Source organism: Schistocerca nitens, chromosome 3 (genome assembly GCF_023898315.1).
Source record: "Schistocerca nitens isolate TAMUIC-IGC-003100 chromosome 3, iqSchNite1.1, whole genome shotgun sequence".
In the NCBI taxonomy this organism is placed as follows: Eukaryota; Metazoa; Arthropoda; class Insecta; order Orthoptera; family Acrididae; genus Schistocerca; species Schistocerca nitens.
The window spans coordinates 404165572-404182902 of NC_064616.1; positions in this window are offsets into that span (position 1 = coordinate 404165572).

Consider the following 17331-nt stretch of genomic DNA (forward strand, 5'->3'; position numbering starts at 1 on the left):
GTGTTGTGGATTAGCTATGTGCTAAAAGTCTTAAACCAGTGTGTGAATGTTCAGTTCTGCCTTTGGATTCTGATATAAGTGGTACCGGGACATTTGAATCCTCATTTGTTAATTTCCTCGGACAACTCCAGTTTAGCCTGTTCTCTTACATGAACTCGAGAGAACGTGTCACCGAGCATAAAAAAAAGGAATCCTAGCTGCGTTGAACAGCCGTTGCGTAATGTTAAGACTGATGTTTGGTGAGCACTATCCGGCCCAGATTTATTTTGACCGTCATATAAATACTAAACAAGTTCTATAGCTACTGTGAAAATTATTGTCACTTGCTGCGTTTTTACTTCATATTGAAAAGCCTATATTATCCTAAAACACACACGCTGTTTGTATCTACTAATTGAATTAAAATCTGAAGTTGATCGAATATCAGAAGTTATTCATAACTGGGAAATACAATATTCATAATTATTACGTAAATTCAATGAATTGGCAAAAAATTATGAAAATTGTTTAAATGGACAAGGATCTAATGTCATAGTAATAACAAGAAAAAGAAAGTGGGGCATAATGAAAGTCAACTTCTTACCAGACAATAAGAATTTGCCTCCAGGGCTCTAAGAATAATCTTGGTACTGGAAACAAATGTTTAGGGTAAAACTTGTAGAGAGAGACCAAGGCATGACCATAGTATGAAGGTTCAAGTGGATGTATAGAGGGTGGAGGAAAATATGTAAACACATTATCGTGCCCAATACAGCGTGGGAAAACAGTTGGCATTCAAAATAGCTTCAAGTCTCTCGGAATGGATAAATGCAGATCCTGTATGGTTTTCAAGAGTATATTATACCATTCTTCTTGCAAAATAATGGCAAGTTGAAGTAACGATGTTGGAAGTGTATGGCGATCACGCACCATTCTCTTCAAAGTAGACTAAATGGTTCAAATGGCTCTGAGCACTATGGGACTTAACTGCTGAGGTCATCAGTCCCCTAGAACTTAGAAATACTTAAACCTAACTATCCTATGGACATCACACACATCCATGCCCGAGGCAGGATTCGAACCTGCGACCGTAGCGGTCGCGCGGTTCCAGACATTAGCGCCTCGAACCGCTCGGTCACACCGGCCGGCTAAAGTAGACCACAAAGGCTCTCACAAAACCAGTCTTGGCCAATGTGAGGTGTGTGAAGAGGGGCCCTGTCGTCTTGGAACACAACATCATTATTGGGGAACAAGCATACAACCATGGGAAGGACCTGATCAGACAAAATTGTCACATAATCCCTGCCAGTAATGTTACCTTGCAGAGTGAGCATGGGGCCCATGGAATACCACGACATGCCTGCCCCAAATCAGCACCAACCCCAGCCACGTTTTACTCTTGGGACATAACCATAGCCACAATATTCGAAAGAGTGTGAAACAAGATTCTTTCGATGAAATGACTTTCTTTCCTTGCTCCATAGGCCAGGTATTTTGGATTTGACCCCAAGCTCTCCATTTATGAGTGTTTTAGAAATTCTAACTCGCCCTGCAATTTCCTGCTTATGGAGCTCCTTTCGTGTTATTTTGGTGCTGACGGGGTTGTCGGAAGCGACATTCATTTTTGCACTGATTTTCGCAACTTTCTTCCTCTTATTTTTCGTCTCAATCCTTTACAGTGACCGTCTGTCACGATCACTCAACACGCACTTTCGTCCGTGTAGTAACTTAGAAGACGATACATTGGTCAAAATAAATGTTGCACATTATTTTATTGTCAATACTGGACATAATAGAAAATAAAACTGATTTTGTTCTATCAGGTACAGTCATAAGAAAACAAAAATTAAGAAGATAAACACATTTCCACTTGATAAACACAAACAGAAAGACAAAAACAAAACCTTACAAAGATTCCAATGCAAGCACTACAGTTTCTTCGCACTGTCATCTTTCGTAACACATTGTTTACGAACCAATTAGCCCTCCTCGTAATTGGAGATACTTTTGAATGCGGTTAGGTGAACTCTTTAGTAAAGTGTCCAGATAAGGCTATGAGATATTTTACCATTTCTCCACGGCCGCCTCTATGATTCTCTTTATGTCTCTGGTGCGACTGCAAACCGCTCGTTTTAGCGTGGCACATGCATTCTTAGAGCAGTTGAGATCTGAAGAATATGGAGGCCACTGATTCTATGCACCACTAGGAAGGTGTTCACAAAATTGTGATGATGAGGGCGTGCATTGTCGTTCAACAGCGTGAATTTCGCTCCAGTATATCACCAAATGGAGTCACAAGGCGTACAAGGATGTTGTCTCAATAGTTCACACCAGTTATCCTCCCATATACTGGCACAAGTGGTGTCCTGCAGCCATACATGATTTCACTACGAAACATGTCTGAACCACGTTGAAGAGGATGGGGGTATACGGCATAGTTAGGGTGTAAACGCTGTCCTCGTTGCCTCCACACACAATATCAGTATTTCAGGGTGGGGAATGACACGGGTCTCATTAGAAAAGAGCGTTGTCTGCTACTGCTGCCCAGCCCACAAAGAATGGTTTCGTGTCCATGCGACACGAGCCCCTCTGCGAACCCAATTTAGAGCAGGAGCATTGGCAAGGGTTCTGGCACGTAATCCCAGCTCATGGCGCCTATTTTGTATCGTTTTTGTTGACACCTGCACTCCTGTAGCTGTCTGGAACTGACGCCGTAGACTTGCAGCATTGTGTTGAGGGCTTCTGCTTGCTGTTATACGGAGATATCGGTTTAACATATCTGCTCTCTCTCTCTCTCTCTCTCTCTCTCTCTCTCTCTCTCTCTCTGTCTCTCTCTAAGGGTGGTCCATTGATAGTGACCGGGCCAAATATCTCACGAAATAAGCACCAAACGAAAAAACTACAAAGAACGAAACTTGTCTAGCTTGAAGGGGGAAACCAGTTGGGATATGGTTGGCCCGCTAGATGGCGCCGCCATAGGTCAAACGGATATCAACAGCGTTTTTTTTAAAATAGCGACCCCCATTTTTATTACATATTCGTGTAGTACGTAAAGGGATATGAATGTTTTAGTTGGACCACTTTTTTCGCTTTGTGATAGATGGCGCTGTAATAGTCACAAACGTAAAAGTACGTGATATCACGTAACATTCCGCCAGTGTGGACGGTGTTTGCTTCGTGATACATTACCCGTGTTAAAAGGGACCGTTTACCAATTGCGGAAAAGGTCGATATCGTGTTGATGTATGGCTATTGTCATCAAAATGCCCAACGGGCGTGTGCTATGTATGCTGCTCGGTATCCTGGACGACATCATCCAGGTGTCCGGACCGTTCGCCGGATAGTTACTTTACAGGAAGTGTTCAGCCACATGTGAAATGTCTACCACGACCTGCAACAAATGATGATGCCAAAGTAGGTGTTTCAGCTGCTGTCGCGGCTAATCCTCACATCAGTAGCAGACAAATTGCGCGAGAATCGGTAATCTCAAAAACGTCGCGGTTAATCCGCACGTCAGTAGCAGACAAATTGCGCGAGAATCGGGAATCTAAGAAACGTCGATGTTGAGAATGCTACATCAACATCGATTGCGCCGACCGCGGTGGCCACGTGGTTCTAGGCGCTGCAGTCCGGAACCGCGCGACTGCTACGGTCGCAGGTTCGAATCCTGCCTCGGGCATGGATGTGTGTGATGTCCTTAGGTTAGTTAGGATCAAGTAGTTCTAAGTTCTAGGGGACTGATGACCTCAGATGTTACGTCCCATAGTGCTCAGAGCCATTTTGAACATCGATTGCACCCGTACCATATTTCTATGCACCAGGAATTGCATGGCGACGACTTTGAACGTCGTGTACAGTTCTGCCGCTGGGCACAAGAGAAATTACGGGACGATGACAGATGTGTTGCACGGGTTCTATTTAGCGACGAAGCGTCATTCACCAACAGCGGTAACGTAAACCGGCATAATATGCACTGTTGGGCAACGGAAAATCCACGATGGCTGCGACAAGTGGAACATCAGCAACCTTGGCGGGTTAATGTATGGTGCGGCATTATGGCTCTGAGCACTATGGGACTTAACATCTGTGGTCATCAGTCCACTAGAACCTAGAACTAATTAAACCTAAGTAACCAAAGGACATCACACACATCCATGCCCGAGGCAGGATTCGAACCTGCGACCGTAGCGGTCACGCGGTTCCAGACTGAAGCGCCTAGAACCGCATGGCCACACCGGCTGGCGCGGCATTATGGGAGGAAGGATAATTGGCCCCCATTTTATCGGTGGCAATTTAAATGGTGTAATGAATGCTGATTTCCTACACAATGTTCTACCGATGTTACTACAAGATGTTTCACTGCATGACAGAATGGCGATGTACTTCCAACATGATGCATGTCCGGCACATAGCTCGCGTGCGTTTGAAGCGGTATTGAATAGCATATTTCATGACAGGTGGATTGGTCGTAGAAGCACCATACCATATTTCTGCGGAAACTTCTGTGACGACCCTCAACTGATCGTGTCGCTAGAAACCAGTCCCAGACCCTAGAGGTATAATTTTGACTCCTCGCAACGTAATTCGCTGCGACGTTCACCTGCCTCATTCCCCACTCCATTAGAGTGGCTATACAGAGCTCCTGAACGTAAGTTATTATTGTTTGAACCATCCTGCAGTAGCACAAATCCCGTAATGGCACACAGCACAAGTACTGCAAAGTTTACAGCTGACACCGTTTCTATAGATCGCGCATACCATCCCCTCACGGTAGAAGCAAGGACTTTTTCCGCTAGAATTACATTACAAACAAACTAATGTATTGATATCATAATTATTTCTGGATCTCAGCCTTTAATGTTGAAGTTTTGGCAATATGCAACATTTATCTTGAGCACTGTATTTTATCGCTTTCCCTGTATTCGGTACGGTACGTCTTGAAACACCGGTGAGTTCGGGCCACCTTGGTTCCCAAAGCACCAACCATGCGAGCACCAACAATTGTGAGGCCGCTGAGGCCGAGCGGTTCTAGGCGCTTCAGTCCGGAACCGCGCTACTGCTACGGTCGCAGGTTCGAATCCTGCCTCGGGCATGGATGTGTTTGATGTCCTTAGGTTGGTTAGGTTTAAGTAGTTCTAAGTTCCAGGGGACTGATGACCTCAGATATTAAGTCCCATAGTGCTCAGAGCCATTTGTACCATTTGAAGCCACAACGGCGCAACCAGCGGGCTTGGTTAACATACATTTATGTTGAAGGATGCATTTCTCGCGGTTTCTCCATATTTTTGTCCAATTCTTGTGTTTTATAGTAGTTATATAAAGATGAAGAATCTTCAGCAGAATACACTAGCATGATGAGTTGCATCAACCCAGTCTTCAGAATGAAAGCCACGCCAACGAAATGATGAACTGCACTCATCTGTTACAAAATAAACTCCGAAATATTTTTTAAGGCAGCAACAACTGTAACAAAAGCAGTGCAGTATTCAACATATCTATATTGAAACCGGAAAAAGATGGTAATCGAGTAAATAAGCGCATGAAATATTACACTGTATAATGGGGCTTGTTAATAAAAAAGTACACACTGGTATAATCAAATGTATGCGAAGTTACACAAGAATAAATGATAAGTTTTCATGAGAATGTAAAGTTCATTTAACACACAGATTACGAACTCACAAATGCATTTAACCTGGAGGTTCTCAAGGTCCGCGATCTGGTGCAAGGTCCTGAGGGCAATGGACGAGACGGTAACGTCGCGTTCAAACAGATAACACCAGGGCGGCCAGTCGGCACGAACCAGCAGGCGCGTGCTGTGGCCTGGACCAGCGGCGCACGGCTGTAGGTTCGAATCTCACCCACCATAAAGTAGCAGAGCGTCAAAAACATCCAGGGAAAGGAAAGTTCGGAGTTACTGTGCAAGACCGGCAAGTCACAGTGGTTAAGATGAAGCGTTTCTTGACTTCCGGAAGGAATTCGATACAGATTGCACTAAACACGTCGTTCTTAATGGGACAAAATGGTTCAAATGGCTCTGAGCACTATGCGACTTAACTTCTAAGGTCATCAGTCGCCTAGAACTTAGAACTAATTAAACCTAACTAACCTAAGGACATCACACACATCCATGCCCGAGGCAGGATTCGAACCTGCGACCGTAGCGATCACGCGGTTCCAAACTGTAGCACCTGGAACCGCACGGCCACTCCGGCCGGCAATGGGACAAAAGCCTCAATACAAAAGTAACTGCGGGAGTATTATAGAGTCGTTATTGTTATACAACAAACATTTGGAATATCATAGAGTTCACTACAATGAATTGTTATAGTACACCCACTGAGGTTTGTACAGTACCATATTAACAAAATAAACACAGTTCCTTCTGAAAACAAGAACGATTTTGATCAGTTACAAAAAATTATTACAAAACAAAGCAGGCTCTTCCTAAGTGTACATCTTGAAAACAAAATCAGCGAAAATCTTTATCTCATGATTATGATTATCTGTCTTTAGTAGTGAGTATGCCCTCCCCACACACGGATGAGCTCTTCTACTCTACGAGGCATGCTCTGGATGAGACCATCAAGTTTATATTTTGGTATGAGATCCCACTCACCAACTGCAGCTTCAGTGAGATGCTGAAGATTGTCAGGTGGATTCGGACGCTGCGCAATGGCCACCTTCAACAGGTCCCATGCATGTGCAGTTGCGTTCATGTCTTAGGACTGTGCTGGCCAATGCATGAGGTTGATGCCACATGTTTTAAGATACCGAGACACTGCTAGATTACGGTGCGGTCTTACGTTGTCATCGACTAGGATGAAGTTGCCACCGATTTGACGACAGTAGGGCCCTACCGTTGGTTTTTGAACCTCTTGGAGCTATCGGGTACCAGTCAAATTGCCGTAGATGAGAATTAGAGGAGTCTGCCGCCTCGTGATTACTGCCGCCTAGAACATTACACTTCCACCTGCAAACGGATGGACTTCCTGAATGCATCGGTGTTCCTGGTGTCGTTTAGCGCTTCTCCAAACTCTAACACGTCTAGTGTCCGGTCACAAACCAATCCTGGTCTCGTCAGCAAACATGCCATAACTCCATTCTGCAATGGTCCAATACTGATGTGCAACAGCCCAGGTCCTTCGATTACGTCGGTTCCGTTGGTCCAGTGCAAAACTTATCATTGGTCTTTTGAAATGAAGATCACCCTCATGCAGTCTTTTACGCGCTATTTGGTGTGAGATACGAAACACTGTTCCAGGGAGGAATCACTTCCAATATTTCTGGCAGATGATGTTGGATGCCTGCGAGCCGACAGTTTGATGGAAACTATTCTGCATTGGTGTTGTCATATGAGGACGACCACTGCAAGATCTATCGTTCCCATTTCCCGTCTCTCTGTACTTTCTCCACACCTTAGAGTAGTGTTGTATGCCTCTACACGGAATGTTACTGCAGTGCTTAACGCAAACCGAATGAAGCTGTTGTCGGGAGAGCACTGCAGCCGAATGACGAATCCGCACGAATTGCGCTCGTCTACATCACTGGCTATGCACGCGCAAACGGAAACACGCGGTCGGCAGTTCTCACTCACTATAACTCTGCGCCCACTCAGCTGAATGACGGTCAACAGCTGCGTGTCCTTGCCATGCAGGTAAGCAAACAGACTCTACCTATACAGCTTTGATACAACGTAGCGGCCCTAATGGCCTCGGCAAGCGCTCGAATGCATTCAGAATTAGAACTTCTTTTTAGCTGTCGATTTTCCATGCTTTCTATGGAGGAGGTGCCTGCTGTGTACCTACTATCCACCAGGTGTTACCACAGCATAACGAAAATTAAACTGATAGTAGAAAATTGAATATAATCGAAGGTCATTGTTTCAGCTGTGAAACTGTACACTTCCGTGAAATAATAGCTGATGAATTAATGCTCGCTTTCAGCTGCTAAAATAACCCTGACATTTAGACATATGTAGATAACTCTCTAACTGGCTGTATCTGTTCAGAGGTGTGAGGAAGTAAAGAGCACACCATCTTGCTTAGTAACGCACTGCAGTGTTGAAACCGTCCTTCAAGCAGAGAACAGCTCAACTTGGTTTACAGCGTAGCAAATGAAACGTAAAAGTGTTTATAGGCGAGCGGCCTCAGCAGTTTTGGCTATAACGCACTAGGCAGTCGCAATGTTAAGCAATCAATTTAGTCAGCCGTCTGAAGGTTAGCCGTACCGATCAGCCAAGCGAGATGACGTGGAATATGTTACGCCTTTTTTTCTCATAACAAACGTACTTTACTATAACTATAAAAATCATTTTTTCGTCGTTTTACTTGTTTTATGCCCTGTGGACTCTAAATTCACTTACTTAGATGTTGGAGCATACGGAAAATATAGTGACTCTGTTTTTATACAATTAGTTTTGCATGAAAATCTTGTTAGTAAAAATTTACAAGTATCGGAGATAACAAGGCAGTACCGATGCCGTGCGTCATTGTCGGAGACGAAGCATTTGGTATATCTGAAAATTTAATGTGTCCTTGTAGAAGAAGGAGCTTAACAAACAATAAAAGAACCTTTAAAAACCGGCTGTCTCGAACTAGGCGTTTATAGGATACACTCTGACAGATAAATGGAGAACGGAGAATTTTTCATCGCTCAAAGGATGTTAGAGATGAATTTGCAATTGCTGTAATTAATGCATGGTGTGTTTCACAAAATAATGTGCCAGAAAAAGAAGTTGCCCAGCGTATTATGCAGTTGAAGCACGGGAGGTATTAGACCGTGTTTACACTGGTCGGTGTATCGGCTGAGGTGGCACTAATAATTGGCTCTCTAGGCCTCCAGATTTTACGTCGCGGGATTTCTTTCCTTGCGGATACTTAAAAGATAAGGTGTATCAGCAAGTGCCTACCGCCCGTGAAGACATAGTCGACCGCATCAGAAACACCTGTGCTGACATTCCCGCAGATATACTTCTGTCCTGGGTACGGTCATTTGAAAAGCGGACCACTAAGTGTATTGCAGTTGGCGGTACTACGTTTGACCCTGTACTCCAAATGGAAAAGTAGGGTAGCGTTCGCCTTGAGCCACGGCCGCAGTAATTCCCTATTCGATATGTCGGAGGAATAAAACGTTGCGAATGGGGTTTCGTTATAAAATACTGGCCTGTCCTATCCTCGCAGCATGGAGGTGGGATCCCACATGCTACTGCATATTCAAGGGGCATTGAGTAGCAAGTCGTAAATGACGATTGTGCACCCATTTCTATTCCTCAGATTACAGCGTCATCTATGGCGAAACGAAGAAAATGCTTCAGACAAAACATATGTAGATTTTTCCCGTAGAATTTTAATCTGCAATAAAAAACTGGATTTCTAATTGAAAACTTCAAAGTTATCCCCCTCCACCCACGCACTGTGTGTGGTGGGGGATCAAGCTTGATATCATTGGATATCCCCCTCCGAGAAAAACAAATTGGAACTATATATTTTTTTTTTTTGATCCGATGTGTAGTTTTCGAGATATCCCAAAGTCTTCAGTTAAAATGGACACCCTGTATACAGTGTGTCCCACCTACTTCTGCTACCTCATATGTTTCCAAAATGATCACAATGTGAAAAAAGCAATTGGCCAGGTAGGCTCACACAATGGGTAGGTATACACGAGCTATAAAAGTAAACAAACATCACTTTCACACAAAGTTACGTTGCCGCGCGGTGTAGCCGCGCGTTCGAGGGCGTCTTGTTACGGTCCGAGGCGTCTTGTCACGGTCCGTGTGGCTCCTCCCGTCGGAGGTTCGAGTCCTCGCTCGGGCATGGGTGTGTGTGTGAGTCCATAGGGTAAGTTAGAGTTTAAGTTAGATTAAGTAGTGTGTAAGCTTAGGGACGGAGGACCTAAGCGGTTTGGTCCCATAAGATCTTACCACAAATTTACAATTTTACAAAGTTACTTTTTTATAAAAGTCACATGTATGTTTCTTCTACTGAAATGAAAACTAGAGGTACAGCTACTGAAGGCACACGTGGTTTCACTGTTCTATACCTCATACCTTCTGAAATACTTAGACTTTAAAAGATGGCAACGGTGCCACAATTTCTGCAGTAATGCGCATAGCATTGTCCTGAAGCCTGCTGATATTGACAGCAGGTACAGCAGGCCCGATCAGGAGACACTAGTAGGCCCAACAGTGTAGGTAGAACGTACGTTCTGATATTGGACTGTTTACAGCAGACTTCAATACAGCGCAGACAACTCATGCTCCCTTCATTGTGGCAGAAAATGGCGTCTTTGTCATCCTTTAAAGTCTAAGTGTTCCAGAAGGTATGCGGTTTAGAACAGTGAAAACAAGTCTGCCATCACTTATATATATTATTCTTGGAGATGGGGTCCGTCATCATAACTAAATAAGAAGTATTTCATTTTATGACATATGCATTTCGCTTCCTGTTCTTTACAGAGCGCCCTCAGTGGCAATCTTTTGGGATCATGTCATCACATGTGTGTCACTGTGGAATTGTAGCTCGCTGTCCTGCATAGACCAGGTCGTCTGATTTTCGGGTTTTTGCGAGCACATATCACATGAACGCTTCACTTCAACTTCGTGTTTTTTTTAAGTCTTTATCGGCTGTATGTTTTAATGTTTATGGTATAAGCAACAGGAAAATTTTTACTTACAAATTGCCCTCACAGTGAACAAGAAAGTAATGATAATGGTTCGTGTTGCATAAGAAAATTAGGAGAACGTGTCGATGACCACTAGCCACAGGACGCCGACGAAGGGGCTGTCGTAGTCGATGTTTACACGCTCCCTTTGGTTGCTGTGGTGTCGGCCAGGGCGCAGACCGCTGCGGTGATGCGGCATGGCAGCTGCAGACAGCTGGGAACGCCGGGCCAGGAGGAGTGCCACATAGTAAGTTCCAGGGTGTGCTTCATTGCCCAGCAGAAGCTGTAGGATGCGGTGGTTCAGTTTCATAGGAATAACCCGACACCCACCTTCAGCTGTTAAGCGAAGAACGACGTCTCTGATGGGCTGCAACTGATGTTGAAGCGATTTCAGGAATCGAAGCTCAGTGTGGGCATTGGTAGGATGCGTCTGGACCATCCATTCGCGATAATTCAGAGGATCTTTTAGGGATTGGTGTCTCTGCTGTGGCTCGAGCTATCTTTTTCAAAGCGATGGGAAATACGTCGTGGGCCTCCTGTAATTCCCCATCAATATCAAAACACATTGGCTCCTATTTTTTGACATCTGGGTCGGGAACCATTGGGAGTCGAGAGAGTGCATAGCAATGCGGTGTTGAAAGGTGGATCTGTAGTGGATATATTGTTGATACTTGCTAAGGAAGAGATCCCACCTCTGTAAATGCTGAGCTGTCAACTCATGGCTGTTAGGACTGATGAGGAGAAAAAGAATTTCAGGTTCCCAGGCCGCAAATAATTGATTAGAGCGTTTACGATACTGAAAAAGTAAAAGAGATGCCTTGGTTTTTAAGGATCTATAATTGTGACGCCACGATGGGATCCCTATTTCCCATACCTCTTCATTAGAGTTTGGAGAACCATTTTGGTATTAGGTCACTGCAAATATAACAGTTGAATGCAACCTGTTAATGGGAGAACTTCCTCTCTCATCACATACATTGGGTTTTAGAAACGATCCAAACAATTTAATGTAATAAATAGCGTGCATTTACTGCCCTGACGTCCTTGTATAAGGTTGGTGCTCGCCGCATGTGCAGAAGCCGAACCGCACCTTAACTGAATGAAACTTTAAGCCCTAACAATTGATATTTAATGAGTGAAAACGAAAGAGAGAAAACGAAACGGAAACGCCATCGATTCACGGTGAAAATGCGGAGGATATAATTTCCCTAGCATATCCAGACTCGTCTGTCTCCAAATTATCTTTCACACAATTTTGTTATATTCTTTATCATTTGGGGGAAATTGATTGAAATAGGAAGTAGATTCTCATACGACGTAAGCACATGGTTAATGAAATTACGTGTAAAAGGTTGAACCAGCAGCATTGTCTTTGAGTAGAACATGCGAAAGAGTAGCAAACACTCCGGAAGAAAAGGAAACACAATCCGGACAGAACTATCAACGAGATGTTACACCTTTACCGGTTACACGGAGAAAATGAGGCCATCGAAATTAGAACTAATGAGAAAAGATTTGCTGAAGGGGGTGGATAAACAATAAACGGGAGAAATCTAGATTACAAGGACACACACGTGTAGCTGGCAGCCATTATGCTTTCAAAGTTTACTCTGCAGTTAAGTCTCATTTCCAATTGAAAACTACGTTCACATTACGTCCTCCTAAATGCAATGCGATAAAAAGACTGAATAAAAGCGTGATAAGTAAAATGTATTTCAAAGAATCCCGATATCGTCACACGAAAAATCATTATTTACGGACAAAGCTTGCTCACAAGATACAACACTGCTCACACTTTCATGTTAAGAACAACTCTAAACCATTAGACGCAGTCCGACTTCATGTTCCCAAGGAACCAGCGTTCTAGCCCTTCAAGATCTGCTGCACGATTCCTCCACTGGAGTTCACCTTTCCTTGCCGTTAGGAATGGCGCCTGACTTTTTTAACCGAAGAGGGGGCGCCATCGGCTCAACCAACCGATCACGAGGGATTAAAAGACCGCGTGAGTGTACTATTCGTCGCATGTTTCCTTCTTTGACAGACAGAAAGGACAGCGAAAGCCCATGATTCGCTACAGGCTATTTTTACCAACACTCTTTGGAGCTCAAACTAAAAGAAAAAGGTTGCCACAACTAATTTATGGCAATGGAAACTGCTCTGGCTATAGGGAAGGCACTGGTGGTTTCAAGTAAAGAATGAAATAAAACAACACATCCCCTCGTAGTCTTTCCTCAAACGTTGGTATACGTATGAAATAAGCAAAAAATGGATTGTGCAACAAGATCGTACCATAATTATTCCTGAAACATACAAAAATTATGAAAGGTTGGAGGGGGAGGGGGGGCGAGAAATGTATCCCCGTACCCCTTAGAAAAATTCTGTCTATCTGCCACTGTATGGCACTATTGTTCATAATACGAAGAAAGCAAGAAATTCTACATGTCTAGAAGTGAAAGAAGTGACCCGGCGCCGGTTTTACCTGTCCCTGTCCTCTGAATCTGGACGTAAAGACGGAAGTGGCGGTGACAGCCGTACCCGGCTCGCTGCTCCTAGCAGAAGTTACAGAGTCACCTTGCTTTCCGTCTCCATCCACTGCTCCAAGCAGGCCTGTCGCTGTTCATTATGGTGGTGCTGATGTTGCTGTTGCTGTTGCAGTGTTAGTTGCTGCTGCCCAATTTCAAGAAACTCTGAGTCCATCTTTGCCTTCTCTAAATGTTCACTGGGTTTGAATCCTATACCCTGAAATGTTGCCAGAGTCCTGGTCACCTGTTTGCACCCGCTAGGAAGGTTTCTGCGAACCAACATGCACGACCTTTATAAACGCTGAATTAAAGCAACCACATAAAACAGTAAAACATCACAAAACCTGAACGTGCTGAATCAACGCGAGCTAGCAAACTAGAGTGTGGAAGAAGAATACCAGAAAGTTTGAATGTGTTTGCAAAGCCATGAGGAGCACAGTCATATCAGTTTGTAGAGCAATCCGAAGTCCGTATCTAGTAAGGGTGTATCCAAATTCCAGGAGCACTTCTCGAGTATCATGTAAGCAAATTTCACTTAGCAAGTGCCATAATCCGATTTCCCAGAAACTTCGCCCAGTGTGAGAGGGGTCAGAATAAGCCAACACGTGTCTTTCCTTGTCCGTAGATACTCGACCGTTTCTGAAAAAACGGCTTTCATAGTTTTCTAGATTTTTTTTTCAGTGTATATTGGTGTAACGTTGTCCTTATTCGTCAGGTGAATGAATTATAAAAAGAAAAGAATGAGAAAATTATTTGAAATTGTTTTCAGTGAAATTCCTGTAGTGTGATTCACAATCAGTTGCAAGCGACAGTTTTCGGAAAAGTAATCCGGTAGCCATGGTTTGTCGCGAAATTATTGCGAACGCGCTAAATCTTCACCAGTGTTAACAACATTTCTTTTCCGAGTGAGATTCATACGAATGTTCAGAGTATCTGTTTTCGAATGTTTCTACGTTCGATATCCTCCAAGCGAATACACCAAATGTTCCTGAAGAATAAACATACGCCGGCCGCTGGTGGCCGAGTGGTTCTGGCGCTACAGTCTGGAACCGCGCGACCGCTACGGTCGCAGGTTCGAATCCTGCCTCGGGCATGGATGTGTGTGTTGTCCTTAGGTTAGTTAGGTTTAAGTAGTTCTAAGTTCTAGGGGACTTATGACCTCAGCAGTTGAGTCCCATAGTGCTCAGAGCCATTTTTTTGGAATAAACATACGAGTAAAATATAGGAATTAATATAAGAACTGATATGGGAATGAAATATCATAATATGAGAATTTTAAAAGATTGTAACCCCTCAACATACCATACATACATATATTACATAATAAATGTGTGACACTTACTGTGAAATTCAGTTGTAATTTTTCAATGAATATAACGCCATTGTATCCCCTAATTTGATTAGAAACATTCGTGTAGTAACCTTCTACGGATTGAGTAGATGAGAGAAAACAATAAAAATAAAATGAAAACAATAATCGAGTTTCGAACACGGGGTGCAAAATTAAAAAGCCAGTGAGCCACCATTTCGTCTAATGATATCGCGCGGTACAAGGCACATAAAGTACCTCGAAAACTTTGAGCACCGGTTTTTCAGAAACAATCGAGTATCTATGGATAATCTGAGACACTGGTTCGCTTATTTTGACTCCTCTTCCAATGAGCGAAGTTCCCGGAAAGTCTGGTGCCAGCACTTGCCGTGTTATCCTTGACGGTGAACTTTCTGTCCGTAATACTCCCTACGTCTGCGGATCGGAGCGTGGAATGTCAGATCCCTTAATCGGGCAGGTAGGTTAGAAAATTTAAAAAGGGAAATGGATAGGTTAAAGTTAGATATAGTGGGAATTAGTGAAGTTCGGTGGCAGGAGGAACAAGACTTCTAGTCAGGTGAATACAGGGTTTGAAATACAAAATCAAATAACGATAATACAGGAGTGGTTTTAAAAATGAATAAGAAAATAGGAACGCGGATAAGCTACTATGAGCAGTATACTGAACACATTATTGTAGCCAAGATAGACACGAAGCCCACACCTACTACAGTAGTACAAGTTTATATGCCAACTAGCTCCGCAGATGATGAAGGGATTAAAGAAATGTATGATGAGATAAAAGAAATTATTCAGAGAGTGAAGGGAGACGAACATTTGATAGTCATGGGGGACTGGAATTCGACAGTAGGAAAAGTAAGAGAAGGAAAAGTAGTAGGTGAATATGAAATGGGGATAAGGAATGAAAGAGGAAGCTGCCTGGTAGAATTTTGCACAGAGCATAACTTACTCATAGCTAACACTTGGTTCAAGAATCATGAAAGAAGGTTGTATACATGGAAGAAGCCTGGAGATACTAGAAGGTTTCAGATAGATTATATAATGGTAAGACAGAGATTTAGGAACCAGGTTTTAAATTGTAAGACATTTCCAGGGGCAGATGTGGACTCTGACCACAATCTATTATTTATGAATCGTAGAGTAAAACTGAACAAAATGCAAAGAGGTGGGAATTTAAGAAGATGGGACCTGGATGAACTGAAAGAACCAGAGGTTGTAGAGAGTTTCAGAGAGAGCATTAGGGAACGATTGACAGGAACAGGGGAAAGATATACGGTCGAAAAAGGATGGGTTGCTTTGAGAGATGAAATAGTGAAGGCAACAGTGGACCAAGTAGGTAAAAATAGGGCTGGTAGAAATCCTTGGGTAACGGAAGAGATATTGAATTTAACTGATGAAAGGAGAAAATACAAACATACAGTAAATGAATAAGGCCAAAAGGAATACAAAGGTCTCAAAAACGAGATCGACAGGAAGTGCAAAATGGCTAAACAGGGATAGCTAGAGGACAAATGTAAGGATGTAGATGCTTATCTCACTAGCGGTAAGATATATACTGCCTACAGGAAAATTAAAAGGACTTTTGGAGAAAAGTGAACCTAATGAATGAATATCAAGAGCTCAGATGGAAAACCCGTCCTCAGCAAAGAAGGGAAAGCAGAAGGAGTATATAGTGGGTCTACACAAGGACGATGTACTTGAGGGCAATATTATGGAAATGGAAGAGGACGTAAATGAAGATGAAACTGGAGATATGATACTGCGTGAAGAATTTGACACAGCACTGAAAGACCTAAGTCGAAACAAGACCCCGGAAGTAGACAACATTCCATTAGAACTACTGATAGCCTTGGGAGAGCCAGTCATGACAAAACTCTTCCATCTGGTGAGCAAGATGTACGAGAGAGGTGAAATACCCTCAGACTTCAAGAAGAATATATTAATTCCAATCCCAAAGAATGCAGGTGTTGACAGGTTTGAAAGTTACCGAACTATCAGTTTAATAAATCACGGTTGCAAAATACTAACACGAACTCTTTACAGACGAATGGAAGAAATGGTTCAAATGGCTCTAAGCAGTGTGGGACTTAACATCTGACGTCATCAGTCCCCTAGAACTTAGAACTACTTAAACCTAACTAACCTAAGAACATCACACACATCCATACCCGAGGCAGGATTCGAACCTGCGACCGTAGCAGCAGCACGGTTCCGGACTAATGCGCCTAGAACCGCTCGGCCACGGCGGCCGGCACGAATGGAAAAACTGGTAGAAGCCGACCTCGGGGAAGATCAGTTTGGATTCCGTAGACTTATCTTAGAGGACAGGTTTGGGAAACGCAAATCTACATTTCTAGCATTTGTAGACTTAGAGAAAGCTTTTGACAATGTGGACTGGAATACTCTCTTTCAGCTTCTGAAGGTGGCAGGGGTAAAATACAGGAAGCGAAAGGTTATTTACAATTTCCACAGAGAGCAGATGGCAGTCATAAGAGTCGAGGGGCATGGATGGGAAGCAGTGGTTGAGAAGGGGGTGAGACAGTGTTGTAGCCTATCCCCAATGTTATTCAATATGTATATTGAGCAAGTAGTAAAGGAAACAAAAGAAAAGTTTGGAGTAGGAATTAAAATCCATGGAGAAGAAATAGAAACTTTTATGTTTGCCGACGACATTGTAATTCTGTCAGAGACAGCAAAGGACCTGGCAGAGCAGCTGAGCAGCATGGACAGTGCCTTCAAAGGAGGTTATAAGATAGACTGTAGTCAGATTAAATCAGATGATGCTGAGGGTATTAGATTAGGAAATCAGACACTTTGAAGTAGTAAATGAGTTTTGTT